Genomic DNA, 16,312 nt, shown 5'->3' on the forward strand with positions numbered 1-16,312 from the left:
TTAATTGACACACCACCTGTTTCTAGTTTACATCGTACACGTGCTTTGATAGTACCATAGTCTTAGTTTTTTACTTGGGATTTTCATGTTATACAGCTTAATACAACAGCTAAGCAATAAAAATCTCAAATCAAATTACAAAATAACGCTAACACTGTAGGAAGGCTCCAAAAAGTTAACTATACAACAAGATGCCACAAGTTATAAGAAAATTGGGCAACAAAAGTTGTATGGCAAAGTAAGCAAGTAACGAGCTGCTCAGAGTATGGATCGCACTAACGTAATTTGCAACACTTTCCCCCAAAATTAACCAACTGTGTGCCCATCGGCAGCGAACAGTGGCATGGATATGAGCGACACCTATGGTTGGAGGCGATCAAATGACCACGAAACATGGATCTCCCACAACTCGCTACTTCCAAAAACACTGTTTACGGATGGGACGACTCAGTAGAGTTGCCCAGTAAACAAGGAGAAAGTCACTTGTTTCATGAAAAACAAACGGAGAGAACACTGCAGAAACTTCACACCCTTGGTGTAAAAAATGCACGTTAACAAATAATAGGATGGTATCGGGATGGAGCAGTGTCCCATGGATTGGTCGGCTTGTTCCCACCAGGCATGGTGGTGGGGCGTTTCGATTCGATTGGGTCATCCTATTTTGCAACAAAACCAACGGTCTTCCGCACACTGTCTCGGTGCCTGTTCCTCTGATGTCTGAACACAATAGGCAAAATATCGTGCTCAGTTTTTCTCTAGGGGCGGCAATGCCGTCTCGGTGCCTTCCGCTCAGGGCTAGCAGACGTTCCGGCTGTGCGGACAAAAGGATGAATCAGGCCGCAGGCTTACTTCCATGAAAACAGCGTGGCGCCCAAGGGACCTTAGCTTCTCCTAATGAAATTCGCTGTCCGCCTCCTGTCATCAAGAAGGACACAGAGACCAGACCAGCACAACACCTTCCCAGCGAAAAAAACACAAAGCTTTCCTCCTAGCAGATGTGCCCAGTACCTTCTGCGAAAATGATGGTAGTAATGTCACAATAGGTGCAGCTTATATCGTAATTCTAACTTGGTTATAACATACTAATACACTATGACACCACTGCGAGAAACATGCACTGACGGAAAGAGAGTCGTAACACCAAAGAATAACTAACGTAGAGTAATGAATTTCGACAATACATTTGTCTAGGTAACACATTTCAATGATTAACATTGCATGATCACAGCCTAATGTAGGCACGAGTAAAGCCATTGAGGATATGAAATGCTGGTTCATTAATAAACGGTGTACCCGCCAAAATGTTGAATGCAAGCACGCAAACGTGCGTGCATTGTGTTGTACAGGTGCCGGGTGTTACTTTGTGGGATGGAGATTCGTGCCTGCTGTACTTGGTCGGTCAATACAAGAACGATTAATACTGTTTAGCGCCGGCCGAAGTGGCCGTGCGGTTAAAGGCGCTGCAGTCTGGAACCGCAAGACCGCTACGGTCGCAGGTTCGAATCCTGCCTCGGGCATGGATGTTTGTGGTGTCCTTAGGTTAGTTAGGTTTAACTAGTTCTAAGTTCTAGGGGACTAATGACCTCAGCAGTTGGGTCCCATAGTGCTCAGAGCCATTTGAACCAATACTGTTTATCCGGCCGGTGTGGCCGAGCGGTTCTAGGCATTTCAGTCTGGAACCGCGCGACCGCTACGGTCGCAGGTTCGAATCCTGCCTCGGGCATGGATGTGTGTGATGTCCTTAGGTTCGTTAGGTTTAAGTAGTCCTAAGTTCTAGGGGACTGATGACCTAAGTAGTTCAGTCCCATAGTTCTCAGAGCCATTTGAACCATTTGAACCAATACTGTTTGTGGATGACACATGCGCTGTCGTCCCATAATGTCCAATATGTGCACGGATGCAGATATTCTTGGTGATTCAGCAGGCCAAGGCAAAATCTCGACACTGTGTAGAGCACGTTGGGTTACGACAGTGGTATGTGGGCGAGCGTTATCCTGTTGGAAAACACCCCCTGGAATGTTGTTCATGAATGGCAGCACAGCATGTCGAATCACCAGACTGACAAAAACTTGCAGTCAGGGTGTGTGTGATAACCACGAGAGTGTTCATGCTGTCATACGAAATCGCACCCCATGACCATAACTCTAGGTGTAGGTGTAATGTGTCTGGCACACAGGCAGGTTGGTTGGAGGCCCTCAACTGGCCGGCTTCTAAACAACACGTGGCCATCACTGGCACCGAGGCAGAACCAGCTTTCATGAGGAAACACAAAAGACCTCCAATGAGCTATCGCTTGACACCACTCAAGTCGCAAATGGCGGTAGTTTTGGGTATGTTGAATGCACGCTACAGGGTCCCTGGCCCGATTATTAAAAGTTCATTATGTCACTGTGGTGCCAACTGCTGCTCAAACTGCTACTGCAGGTGCAGTACGATGCACCAGAGCCAAACGCCGAACGTGATGCTCTTCCCTCTCGGTAGTGCCACGTGGCCATCCGGAGCACGGTACATTCTCGTGACCACCGCTGTCAGCAATCAAGAAGAGTGGCTACATTCCTGCCAAGTTTCTCTGCAGTATCGGAGAAGGAACTGAACCGTCAATTAGGGCGGTTCACAAACAACAACTCAAGTACACATGTTACTCTAAAAACGTTATCGGAAGTGGGATCCAGAGGTGCTGGTGAAATAACACACACTGCTAATGTTATCTTCTTATTTTAAAGGGCTTTCTCAAATAATAAATTTTTGAGTCTGGGATTAAAAAAAATCAAAAACAACTTCGAATAGCTGAAACATTTTCTTTATGAAAAGGAGATTGCCAGGTATGACGTTAACAACTTCCCAATTGTAATATTTTAACTTGACACACACACACACATACACACACACACACACACACACACACACACACATATATATATATATATATATATATAACAAAAATAAAAAAACTTTTTTAAATAGCTGGCAAATTTTCTCAAATTGCGAGGTAGCAAGGTATGACGTTAACAAATTCTCAATAATAAGATTTTAAGCTTGTTATATCTATAAGAGAACAATTCCTTTGAAAAACGCCTTTAAGTAGCTAGTTTGTACTAAAACTAAAATAGCTGTCTCTCGCCAGTTAAATAACTTATATTACACCTGTCAGTTGCTACAAGATAAATGTGAATAAGCCAGCACACAAAGCTTCACATTAAAGGCAGTTCCCCAAAAAATTTTCCTTAGCTCGGAGAGGGAGTGTAAAGGGGCCCAAATCACAATGGGCGGAGTAGTTATTGGTGGTCTACAGGGCCACAGCAGATGAGCCCCAAAATTCCACTACAAGCCACCAACTCCCCGAGTTACCCAAAACCAGAAGACGTAGCAAGGGCGGTGCCTGCACAGACTCCGAACCACAGAGACACGCGACTCCGACCCTAAATCACCCAATCGAGGTCTGAATGAAACGGCCCGACCAAGAACCAATTACCACATTCCCGCGGACAGGCAAACGAAAACAGTGGTGGGAAGACCCCAACAAAACCACTGGTGAAGAAACTCATACACTTCACTAGAACTTGAAAACCTTCTAACCCTGTTACATTAAAACAGTACTCAAATTCTCACACTCCACCCCAGCGCCGGGAACACGTCGCACTTCCAAATGCTCGTCAGAGCCAACCGCTGCCAGTGGTTTCAACGGCCGATATGAAGGCATACGGTCCCACGCGCTGATCTCCTGCACCACGGCTTCTAAGCTTCATAAGCCACGTACATGCGGGTAAGGTAGACTTAGCCCCTGACAGCCAAGAGGTCGGCCAAAGCACGTGGCGAGCAGTTGACGACCCCCCAACAGCCGGGCCCCGCTCGCGCCACCACCTCTCTCGGTTACCGAACAGTACGTACTCCTCCATCGTCACGCGACCGTACACTTACTCCACCTCCCGCCAGAGGGCGGTAGCGATTCAAACAGCGCCCCAAACGGAAAGCGCCACCGCAAACACTAGACGCGAAGTGAAAGCACTCCGCCTGCGCGCTTTTCGAAGAGCCGGGCACAACTACGGCTCAGAACATCGAGTTTCTCATAGCAATATTACTCGACCTCAAACTCAGAGAGGTATTGGTAATGGCGTTTTTGTCGCCTCAAAGGCATTCTTGACTAACATCAACTCACCAAGTCCAGTCTCAAAGTAGCTAATGCTCACAACCGTTAAAGCGTGCATTTATAGCAAACCTGTTTTGCATCCTCATCGTTGTGTGACTGGTACGAAATCTGAATGGATATCATCTTTCAGATGTAGAAACACGGCTACCAACTTTTTAATGTCAGACAACTCCTTTTTGGACTTGCTATGTCTTTTTCCGTCAGTGTAGTTGTACTTTACTAGCACGTTAACATAATATAGTTGGATACTATGCTAGTAATGCGCTGGCCGCTGTGGCCGAGCGGTTCTAGGCGCTTCAGTCCGGAACCGCGCTACTGCTACGGTCGCAGGTTCGAATCCTGCTTCGGGCATGCATGTGTGTGGTGTCCTTAGGTTAGTTCGGTTTAAGTTGTTCTAAGTCTAGGGGACTGATGACCTCAGATGTTAAGGCCCATAGTGCTCAGAGCCATTTTTTTGCTAATGTTGCTGAGCAGGATACATGTACAATCAATTAAAAATTGTAATAATAGATATGGCATAACCTGCTAATCTACTTAGGTAGCACATCAGTAGTGCTATCCAACAAACAAATGAATAAATAAGCATCCATATGAGCTCAGAGCTCTCTGTTTATCCTATATAATTCATTTTGGGAAATGTACGTAGTAGGAACTCTTAAGTTGTTCACTCTTCTTGTAACAGACGATCAATTGTATTTGTCTTTTTACGAATCGTTGTCGCTGTTTTCGTTTTCATGAAACTGCAAGAACAATCCATACAGCATATTTTTAAAGGCAGACGGTGGTCATGACACAAAGGAAAGAGAAGAAGAATCTGCCTCTCGTATTTCTCCAGCTGGTTTTTCTTTTTTAGAGAGAGACGGTACCGCTGCAGTCACAGTTGACCGTCTAGCAGACAGTTAATTATCTCTCCTCCGATATCTTTATTCTCGTGTGCGGTTCCCGCAACTGCAATTTATAACAGAGATTTCAGGGAATCATTTCACCCTGTTTCACATTTCTACTTGCATTTCACTTTGTATTTCTTACACAGATTGAATAGTGGCCATTCGTCGCGACACACGCTTTCAGACACATTGGTATCTAAAGGAGAAACACATCAAAGTTGCTATGTTAGCCATTTACGTTTCGGTGGTGTTCGGCTGCTGCTCCTTGTTTAAAGAGCAAAAGATTTCATCCGGCATAGAAAATTTCTCCTTGCGTCCACATTGACACAACATCTGTTGTCTGCACGTTACTATTATTGTATTGACAGATGTGGTTTAAACAGCTTTTCAGTTATCATTTATTTGTATCACACTGTAGTTCAATTAATGCTTTATCCAACAACGTCGATATATTTTTACCAGCTAAACTCCGAAATAGAAACAATATAACTGAAAAGCTATATGACACAACTCGAAGCTCTATGGCATTCACTCTACGTGTGTCTGCTCAGGGACCGGTGTTCTCGACGGCAGAATATTGTTCACCAGGATAGTAAAATAATGCTGCCACGAAGAAAATCGATGTGGGATTTAATAGAATCATGACAATGATTTCTGGGACAGTGAAAAGTGTACCCATCCATAGGCTACCGATATTTCGACATGTTCCACTCCCTCACTCGCGCAGACAGCGTGCATTAGTCAGAGAGTACAGAAAAATACGAAATAAATCTTTCTCTAAAGATGTGAAAAACAACTAACTTCGGTCAAGAAACCCTCCAATTGTTACTGCTATAGACCTGCAACGAGGTGACTTCGAAATGGTAGAATATTGGCGTAGAGAGTGGAAAATGGCTTTACTGACAAATCCCAGAGAGATCCAGTGCATATCCAAAAAACCGCCAGAGGCTGATCTTCCCAGGACAGTGTGGGTCGAGCTGTACAGGATAAGAACGAACCATAGAAGGTGTCCGTACTTCCTGTATAAATGAAACATGTTGACTTCTCCTAAGTGTGACTGCTATGCTGAAAGGCAAACGATTCGATAATGGTGAAAGAGTGCCCTTTTAAAAGCACCACGGACAGACCTCTGATTTCCTCGATGCGACCGAAGAGGGCCTGGACATCAGGGCGATTAGTCCACGGCTACCTATGGGTTTTTACACAACCAGTAACACCTTCAAATACCACGCTAAAGATTTTCGTATTCTCTAGCTCTCTGCACGCAAACTACAAGTCCTGCACAAAAAGGACCGTTTTGTAGGAAATTTAATGTAGTTGAATTTTGTACTGGGATACGTTCCCTCTAGAGGCGGTAGTTCTAGAATTATTCAAGATAAACGTATAAAAGTGAGCTTCAAACGAAGTTTTCTTGAATAACTAGAGAATGTGGCCTTCAGCGAAAACGTATTCCAGTGCAAGATTTACTTTAATTTTTCTACTAAAAGGTCCTGTTCATTTTTTTCTTTAGGACCGAAGAGAATGAGAGAATATGAAAAGCTCGCGCGTTGTTTCTGAAGGCGTTGCAGCTTGCATAAGGCACATACGTAGGGACAGCCAAATCACCCTGTATGTTTGTGGTGCGCATCTCATATTGTCAAGATTCAGAATATAGTTGTCTTATTTTGTCATACAATGCCTAAGACTTTTGCGTCCTTATAAGTATATTTATATCTTTATTTATACTTCTTATTTATCTTTATACTTATATTTATATTTTTCTTTGCATATTTGTGATCTATCTGTAACAGTTATTTGTATTCTTCTTAGGCATTTACGAATTTATGTGCTTTACTGATATACTTCATAAATTGTGATTTGTATCACACGGTAACATAAAATAAAAAAATAGTATTTTTTTAAAATTAAGTTTTATTTTGATAATTTTCTTACTTAGGCTACATTGAAATCCTTCTGTTACTAAATTTGTTATGCAGTATGTTTTTTTAAACGCTGGTTATTAAGCGACTGCTGTCAGATGGAGCCATGTGGCCATGATTTCTCTCTCTCTCTTTCTCTCTCTCTCTCTCTCTCTCACACACACACACAAATATATGAAAACAAACATAACACGCTGCAGACGACTTCTAATGATGTGTTCTTTCGCGAAGGTGACGTTGCAGGATGGCCGTTATTCTTCCTCCTCAGTCCTGGCGAGGAGGGAGACTTCGAACGTACAGTGCGTGGGAAGAGACAATATCGCGAAATGACTACACTACGAAATATTAAAACAGCGAGCGACCTAAAACAATCAGAAGTTTAAAAAATAAAAAGTCATATTAAAAGGAGAGCCATATTTTATATATATTAAACAATAAATCGGTATTTGCAACAAGGTGAGGGGCCTGACTTGTGGTGGAATCTAGCGCGCGCCGACTGGCTCATTTCCAAATCGTACAGGAAAGTGAGAGTCAGACACCAGCCTTCTAAAAGGCTGCTGGGAGGAGCTCATAATCTGCTAAAGGAAGGATGTCCCCCAGGTGCTCCATGGCATTGTCTGAGTTTAAGCTCCACGGAAGTGCGGTCGCACACGTGGATGATTTTCTACAGGGTAGGCGAGAATTAACTCCCTATTAAAATTTTTGTAACTTTTTTAATGCTTAACTAATTTTCATGAAACAAAAACCATTTTAAACGGATGTGGATGTTTGCGACAGGCTTTTGTAGATAATCCAGTGCTACGTTTCGAAGATCTTGACGGATTCTCTTTCTCCAATTCATCAAGAGTTTTTGGTTTTGTGCAATAAACTGCCTCTATCTCCAGCTCCCAGAGGAAGAAACCACAGGGCTTTATGTCAGGCCTTTCACTGGAGTCACGACGTCCAAACCAGCGTCCTATAAAATGGGTGTCGAGCCACGCGCGGACAGGATATGCGAAATAATGCGAGGCCCCATCATGCATAAACATTACGTCTTTGTCTTGAAGTTGAAGCTCTTCCGTCCTTGTTTGGTTACAAATATATCTGTTTTCGGAGGGGATATTCCCTGAGGTAAAAGCTTTTTTTATTTTCCCAGACATGTTTCCCTGAAGTTTCAGCGTCATCAGCGGGTTTATTATTATCTCCCATAAAACACTAAAAATGGTTTTCACTACTTTCACACACATAAATTCGAGTTTTTAAGACGTTATTTACATATCTGAAAAAAAAATTTGTCACTATATGCTGTGGATTTCCTGGATTTTATGTTATTTAATGCAGTTATTTTATTTCACAGTTTAAATTCTGCAGCTTAATGTAGAATAGTTATTTACTTCGAAATTTTGCGACTGGGCCTATTATGGTAGAACTGTCAGTCTACACCAAGCCATAATACACCAAACGCCCCTTCCAAAAACACACACACACATGTGCGCGCGGATAACAATAAATTAAAAAATGAATAAATCAAAATAGTAATTCAATAAAAAAAACCTCTCTCTCTCTCTCTCTCTCTCTCTCTCTCACACACACACACACTCACACACACACACACACACACACACACACACACACACACACAAAATGGCAGATACACCCCACAAGATTCAAAACTTCTACCCAGAAAACATTCAGCTGTTCAACTCGCTGCCATCTTGTTTCTGTAGTTTGTAAACAGTGACACTGAAATTAATTTAGTGCAGGCCTTGACAGTGAAGATAGTGGTGAACCCATCAAAAGTAAGTGAAACATATTGCAAACACACACACACACACACACACACACAATATTCCACGTAGTATTAAGTTGATAGTAGACATAACCATAACATGCCCAGTCGTAAAATATCGAAGTAGTGGGTGCAGATGACAAACTCTGAAACAAAACAACTGCATTAAATAACATTAAATCCAGGAAATCTACAGCATGCGGCAACAAGGTATATATACAAAATTTTGTCTTTTTTACACTACGTAAATACTGTCTTAAAAACTCAATTGTATATGTGTGCAACTAGTAACAAAGCATTTATCCTGTTTCATGGAAGGTAAAAATATCATGACGCTGCAACTTCTGCAAAGCATGTGTGGGAAACAAAAAAACGAAAAACAAAGAAACAAGAACGGAAAAAACTGTTTTGCTCAAGGCGGACTCTCTCCAGAAACAAATCTATTAGGTCTTTCTAATTGTCCCATGTAGGTACAATACCGTGAACACAGTTCTCGTGTATATCAAGATACCGTTCTACATTCATTGTGTCCCTAATGAGATACGTATCCATAACTTTCGTGGATGTGATGGCGCAGCACACTGTGACCTTTGTGTGATGTTGCCTTTCATCAACAATCACCCCTCGGATCCTCTGTTACTCGATGATAAAAAATATCCCGGATAACAAACTTTCCAATATGAAACACGGCTTCATATGACCACAGTATTACCGAATATATCGAACCAGTTTTTACACTAAACAAGCATCATCTGGCCATATTACAACCGATGATAAAAATCTTCCGACGATTATTCGTGAGAGTTATTAAACAAGTTATAAACAATTTTCAATAGGGTGTTAATTCTCGTCCGCCCTGTTGAATTGTCTGTGTAGGCGTTTCGGTGTCCATATACTTACCTGTCCCATTATTTCTAAGATATTGCTTCTGTTTCAGTTCATGGTAATAAATTTATTTGAATTAAATCTCGATTGATGTTTATTGTGCTTCATGGTACGAAAGTGTTATCATAACTTATAAGTTCTGCCAGTTAATAATATGACTACAAAAGTTGAGACACTGCTATAACGTAGACATGAAGAGAATTACAACTTACTTCTCTCTTTTCTAGGTGTTCAAGCCTAGTGACGATCCTGTTGTTCAATATTTTATTTGCTGTTCAGTACTTCGTGATTGTGGTCATATTCCAGAGGTACCAGATGCCTTGTAACCGTACTTTAGTTAAATATTCACATTTACAAGCTGTGACACGGTGAAGAAACGAAACACAGGTATAAAGGTAGTAAAGGAGCTCACATCTGGGAGGAATATACCTGGTACAGTCACCCAGGAAATCCACATAGCGTCACACTTGGCGACACTTGACAGGATGCGACTTGAGTATCCTCTGATGGATGCGAAGGATGAGAACGTTAATAAAAAGAATCCGCAGCAGATGAAATGTGTGCGAATATCGAATAAGTACTACAGAATATTACAGTGGCAACTGATTTAAAAAAAAGTAAAATCACACTATTTAATTTGGGTAACGAGGTTTTTTGTTTTTGAATGGAGTAGCCTATGCTTTGTGGGTTTAAAATATGTGCTAAATACCGCCACACTCTTGATAACTGAATTTTTTGTTTTGCTATCAGAGATTGTTGCATTTTATTGACATGGGGATTTTTTGTGTCTTAAAGTATATGCTCCGTGTTGTGTACTTGTTAGAATGAGGACTTGTGTGTAATGAATAGCTTTAGTGAGAGTGTTTTGTGTATTTTGGGTGGGTTTTAGACACGACATAAGCAGTGAAAATGTTTTGCTATCAGAGATTGTTGCATTTTATTGATATGGGGATTTTTTGTTTCTTAAAATATATGCTCCGTGTTGTGTACTTGTTAGAATAAGGAATTGTGTGTAATGAATAGCTATAGTGAGGGTGTTTTGTGTATTTTGGGTGGGTTTTAGACACGACATAAGCAGTGAAAATGTGCAATCAATACTGTGAGAAAAATTTCGTTAGATTCAATCGCCTGCTGAATAGTTAACTAACTTGGATAGTTATTCGGAAAACACAGGAATGCATTGTTAGGGGCAAACAGGCCAAACACAGTCGACTTTAGTAGCCATGAGCTGGCTATGGTTTATTCTACAGGTAGATTAGATTCCGCGAGTGTTCTACAAATTGACCAAATTAGTGTAAGAAATTCCTGAAATTAAACATATTAAGGAAATATGGGAAAAGAACAGGCAGCCATCATCTATGGGAAAAGGAAATTTGTGGTAAGGTTCTATGGGACCAAACTGCTGAGGTCATCGGTCCCTAGGCTTACACCCTAATTAATAATCTTGAACTAACTTATGCTAAGGATAACACACATACTCATACCCGAGGGAGGACTCGAACCTCCGACTGGGGGAGCAGCGCGAACCGTGACAAGACGCCTTAGATCGCACATCTACGCCGCGCGGCTATGGGAGAAACACTCGAGGCGCTAAGCAGCGACAGAGTGCAAAGCAGGAGGCAATCAACAAGTCGCTAGAGTACGTGCTGTTTCAGAAAGACAATTTATAATTCGCCGTTACTCTTGTTCTGCATCAGGTTGTCAATACATGTTGAAACGAGGGTCTCGTTAAGAAATTTACATGTATAATAATTTATATATGTTTATTGCAGGTGTTTTAGTATTGGTGCTCGAATGATGGCAGCAAGTACCAGTCGAAGGTGTGAGCGGTCAGAGATAATACACGATTCGCTCATCGGCGGCCGTAGCCGCCAGCGGCAAAGATCACGAAGCACGAGAGCTGGCCACCATCGAGAACACTGAAGTCTTCTGAGCAGAAAAATCCTATTATTACATGGTGAAGTATCGTTTGTTCGTAGGATGGTTCCTTGACGGTTTAATATGGCGCATACAGGCAGTTCATTATTGGGACTTGATATGTCAAGTTGAGTGTCAGGCCCTGACCAAGTTGAATCTATGGCGTATCGGATCCAAAATTGTAAGTTAAGTAGTGGATTTCAATAGGGGAATCCGTGCATGGGATCCTGAATAGAATCGCGAAGTGCCACATGAAGTTTAAGGTTCTTTAGTAAACTTCGAAAGTCGAGAACTTAGTCATCCAGTCTAGTACTTACATACTGCATTAAGTAAGTAGCCAGTATTTGGAAAACTATTTGCAGGAGAATTATTGCCCGGGCTGTGAATTGTCGAAAAGTTTTCTACAGGGTGTAGAAGTCGCGGATTTAAGACTGGAACTTATAGTAAAAACGTTGTTGAACAATTACCAATAATGGATTTAATGTCACTATGAAACGTCCCCTTAGAAAAATTATACATGACTGTGCTTAAACTGACACACAATATTGTTTAGCGCAACGCAATCTGACTTTTAATAATCCCTACAAAAGAATGGCCCTGACTGACAATAACCTATACCTTTCGTCAATCACTTACCTCACAAAAATCTTCGTTAAACTACTGCAATACAGCAAGCGCCACTACTGCCACCTAAATAAAAGATTCAAACTACTGAAGGCACTAACTACTAATAGGAATAGTTAGCAAATGAAAGATTTTCATAGAGAACAAACAATGTATTTATCTTAATAGTGTTCAAAAGTGATAATATATATAGCAGTTCATGACATCCATTCTTACAAATGTAGTGTTTCTGATGGACACACGTCCAGATCATCCACTCTCAAAAATCCGCCATCTCACTTCCCACATCCACCACTGCTGGCAGCTCACCTCCAACTGCACAACGCTACGCGCTGTTAACATCCAGCTGCCCAACACTACAATGGCAGACAACAATGCAAACTAGCCACAGACTTCACACAACACAGCCAGTGATTTTCATACAGAGCGCTACGTGGCGTTACCAATAAGAAAACCTAAACAGCCTACTTACATAGCCCCCATGCTCCCCACAAAAAATTTTACAAATTGTTTTGGGCACTGTAGTCCCGGTAGAGATTATGGTATTGGTGGGCCACCAGAGGTGCAGACCCACTGCAGTCCTTGTAGAAATAATGATATTGGTGGGTCATCAAAGGTGCAGACCCACTTCAGTCCTTGTAGAGACGGCCAGCAGCCATCTGTTGCGACTGTGCAGGTGCACAATCACCATCGAAGAGTCCTGCGGACATTATAGAAAGTCCATTAACCACCACTTGTGCACTCGCAAAGTTTTTGGAATTGTCCTTATAACCAACAATGCTGATAACCAGTCCCTTGCTGAATTATTAACACACGTGCAAGCACTAACAGTCCCAACTTCTCACATATTGTGCATATATTATGACCAACAGAAACGTGTGCAGTGAAATGATACTTAATTTGAAGAACTGGTGTCTATACAATTATAAATTTACAACATAAGAATACAATTACAAAGGTACAAAATATATCATTAAAGAACATAACAGTACAGATAACATTTGTAGTAACACAGGCTTTACAAAAGAATAGAAATAAACATATACATCAGTGTTACAGGAATTATGACAGAAGTAAATATATAATATAATGAGAATAGTTTTCGGAACATTAATTTCACACATGAGTACAGAACAGAATTAATAATGTCTAAACAGCTTTACAAAGTAAATAACATATTATTAATGCAAATTATATTTGAGGATAACAATATTCCTCATCATAGTGAATGTAGCTTAGTACTAGAAAAATTCTACAACATAAATCTTATTAGCTAAACACATAAAGACAGGAAAAACAAAAATACACAAGAGTACACAAACACATAGCAGAATAACACAGGAGAAAAGGACAGGGTTTGTTTTCAGTGTAACATTTGGTACTGCAGTCCAACCCAAAACTTCATTCAATAGATCTTTCGTCTTATTTCAAAATTTGTTTCCACCAAAGAAATCCTATCCAAGCATGCTTTCTGTATTTATATGTTCACATATTTCTTACCTCAGTATTTATTTTCCATTATCTTACCTTATCATTTATTTCCAAGAAAATCCTACCTAAGCCTGTTGTCCCTAAACCCTACTTTTTTGTTCATATCCTCTTTCAGAATACTTTTTTGGCCAAACCATTTTCTTATAGCTTCTCAATGCATTTCTTCCAATTCATCACAGCTCGTTCTCTTATATAGCCTACCCCATCTTAAGCTAACTAAAATCTACTGAGTTCAGATGCTAAACTAAGGAATGAGGCAATGCAGCAGCACAAACCAAATTAACACAAACAGCAATGACAAAAAATACAAATTGGCAAAGCTAGCTACCAGTAAATCTAAATTACCAAGCAAATGTGCAGCAACAAGAAAAATAAATCAGTAGTAAAACTGGCTTAACAGAGTAATACGCAGAGTTTCTACTTCAACGCAATTATCAGGTGGTATATGTCGGTAAAGAATGCTAAAATTTTTCTCGAGGTTAGCGTCTATGTTGTTTTTCTCTGAGCCAGCCGGCGCACGTGGCTGCCTGCAATGCGAGTTATTGTCTGTCTCTTTGTTGGCGCGCGTCGTTATTGGGATTAAGAGACCTAACTTCTCCAAATTCACCTTGGCGAGAGGGCCCTGCCCTATTTGAATCCCACCAGTTCTGATGCAATTCAGGTCTGTCGTTACGATCATATCGTCTGTCGTCATGTCGGTAGATTCCATGGTTTCTTTCTTGTCAGTCACGTGGTGGAGAGTTTCTCCCTGAATCATAACTGCGTGCTGGACCGTTGCGTCTAAAGTTATTCTGTATCCCTTGATAATAATTATTTTGGTTCTCATATTGTCTGTTTCTCTAATTGTCTCTGTGATAGTCATTACTACGGAAGTGCGATCTTTCTCTGTAACTATTATTCTGCCAACGGCTGTCATAAGGGTGGTGTCTGTTTTGGTCACGATTTGTGTTGTGAGAATAGCCTTGTCGTGTCCATTTATTATTTCTGTTAGCACGGAATTGTGACGGATGTGACCTGTAATTGTTGTGTTCCTGTTTTCGCGTCCCGCGATTGTCAGTGTCAATTTCCAATTCTTGTAAGAGTCCCTGAAAAGCTTCAATGTCGTCTTTGCAACGTCCTGCCGAAATAATATGTCGTAAATATTCAGGCAATTTGATTAAGCAAATGCGGATGCGTTCTGAGGGGCTGTATGGGTTTGAAAGATACTGATTCTTATGTAAAATGTCTTCGAAATATTTGACAAGACTAGAAAATTCCGATTGTTCGAAATGTTTAATCATTATGATGCTATGTTTTACTCGGTCTTGTGTAGCTTGAGACAAATATGCTGAGAGGAAGGCATGATAAAATTCTCCTTCACTGTGACAATCGTGAATGACCGATCGCATTCTTACAGCTGGTTCATTCTCTAAATAGCCACACATAAATTCTAATCTGTGCTCTAATGACCAGTTGGGAGGAAAACAATGATAGAACTGATGAAGCCACGCTTTTGGATGAATGTCGTTGCCGGAATTCTTAAATGTTCTGAATTTACGTGTAGTAATAAACAGCTTATATCAAAAGCATCATGTCGGCGAGTCGCATGTCGGTCATTGTTACGTCGTTTCGGCGGTTCCATCTCAAAATTCGGTGTACCTTGCTAATTTCTTTCATAATTTCCGAATGCCTGTGTTATTATTTAGTGGCTGTTCCGTATTTCTATGTCCCTCTTCCCGTATTGGACCGCGAGTGTCCTCTGAAATACGCAATTCTTGTATTACATGTGTCAGCTGATCTTGTACTTCCTGGATTTCTCTTTTGTGTTGCATATTAATTTGATTCTGATTTTGTTTGAATTTCCTAATTTGTTCGCACTCTTCTGTGTAATTAAAGACAACCGGTTTTGTGTCATTCAGATTATCATCTACCTTCATAGATAAATTATTTAGCTGATCCGAAAGTTCAACTACTTTCTCTGATAATGAACTTATTTCCTCCATGTGTCTTTCTGAACCAATTTTCAGAGTATCTACTGTGTCCTTTAAGTTTTCCTGAGTTTTTGCAGGTTGCATAACCGAATCAGTAGATGCAACTGAGTCAATTTTAGCTTGCAAGGTCTCATGATTTTCATGAACAATAGTTTGCAGTTCTTTTATGGCTGCTTTGTGATTCTGTAATGCATTTTCATGCCGCGAAAAAATAGGTTGAAAATGCTCACAAATTTGTGTTCTTACGTCATTACAGACTTTTTGACATTTCGATTCAATGTTATGTAACTCAGTTGTTAAATCTTCACGTGTTTGTTCAAGCATGGTGTCTAACTTCCGAAGATTTTGTTCCATTGTGTCTAACTTTTGAAGCGTTTGCTGTGTTTGTCTCTGATTTTGTTCCATTGTGTCTAACTTTTGAAGCTTTTGCTGTGTTTGTCTCTGATTTTGTTCCATTGTGTCTAACTTTTGAAGTTTTTGCTGTGTTTGTCTCTGATTTTGTTCCATTGTGTCTAACTTTTGAAGCTTTTGCTGTATTTGTCTCTGATTTTGTTCCATTTGTTGCATTAATTGCAATAATAATGTATTAGTGTCTGGAATCTGTTTCTCTATGCTTTTTGGCAGTGCATTCACATTTTGACAAGCAGAAAATGTGTCTTGACTCATTTGAGAAAACGGTGGGGACCCAAAACCTGAGTGTACAG

The sequence above is a fragment of the Schistocerca piceifrons genome, chromosome 7, assembly GCF_021461385.2.
Source record: "Schistocerca piceifrons isolate TAMUIC-IGC-003096 chromosome 7, iqSchPice1.1, whole genome shotgun sequence".
In the NCBI taxonomy this organism is placed as follows: domain Eukaryota; kingdom Metazoa; phylum Arthropoda; class Insecta; order Orthoptera; family Acrididae; genus Schistocerca; species Schistocerca piceifrons.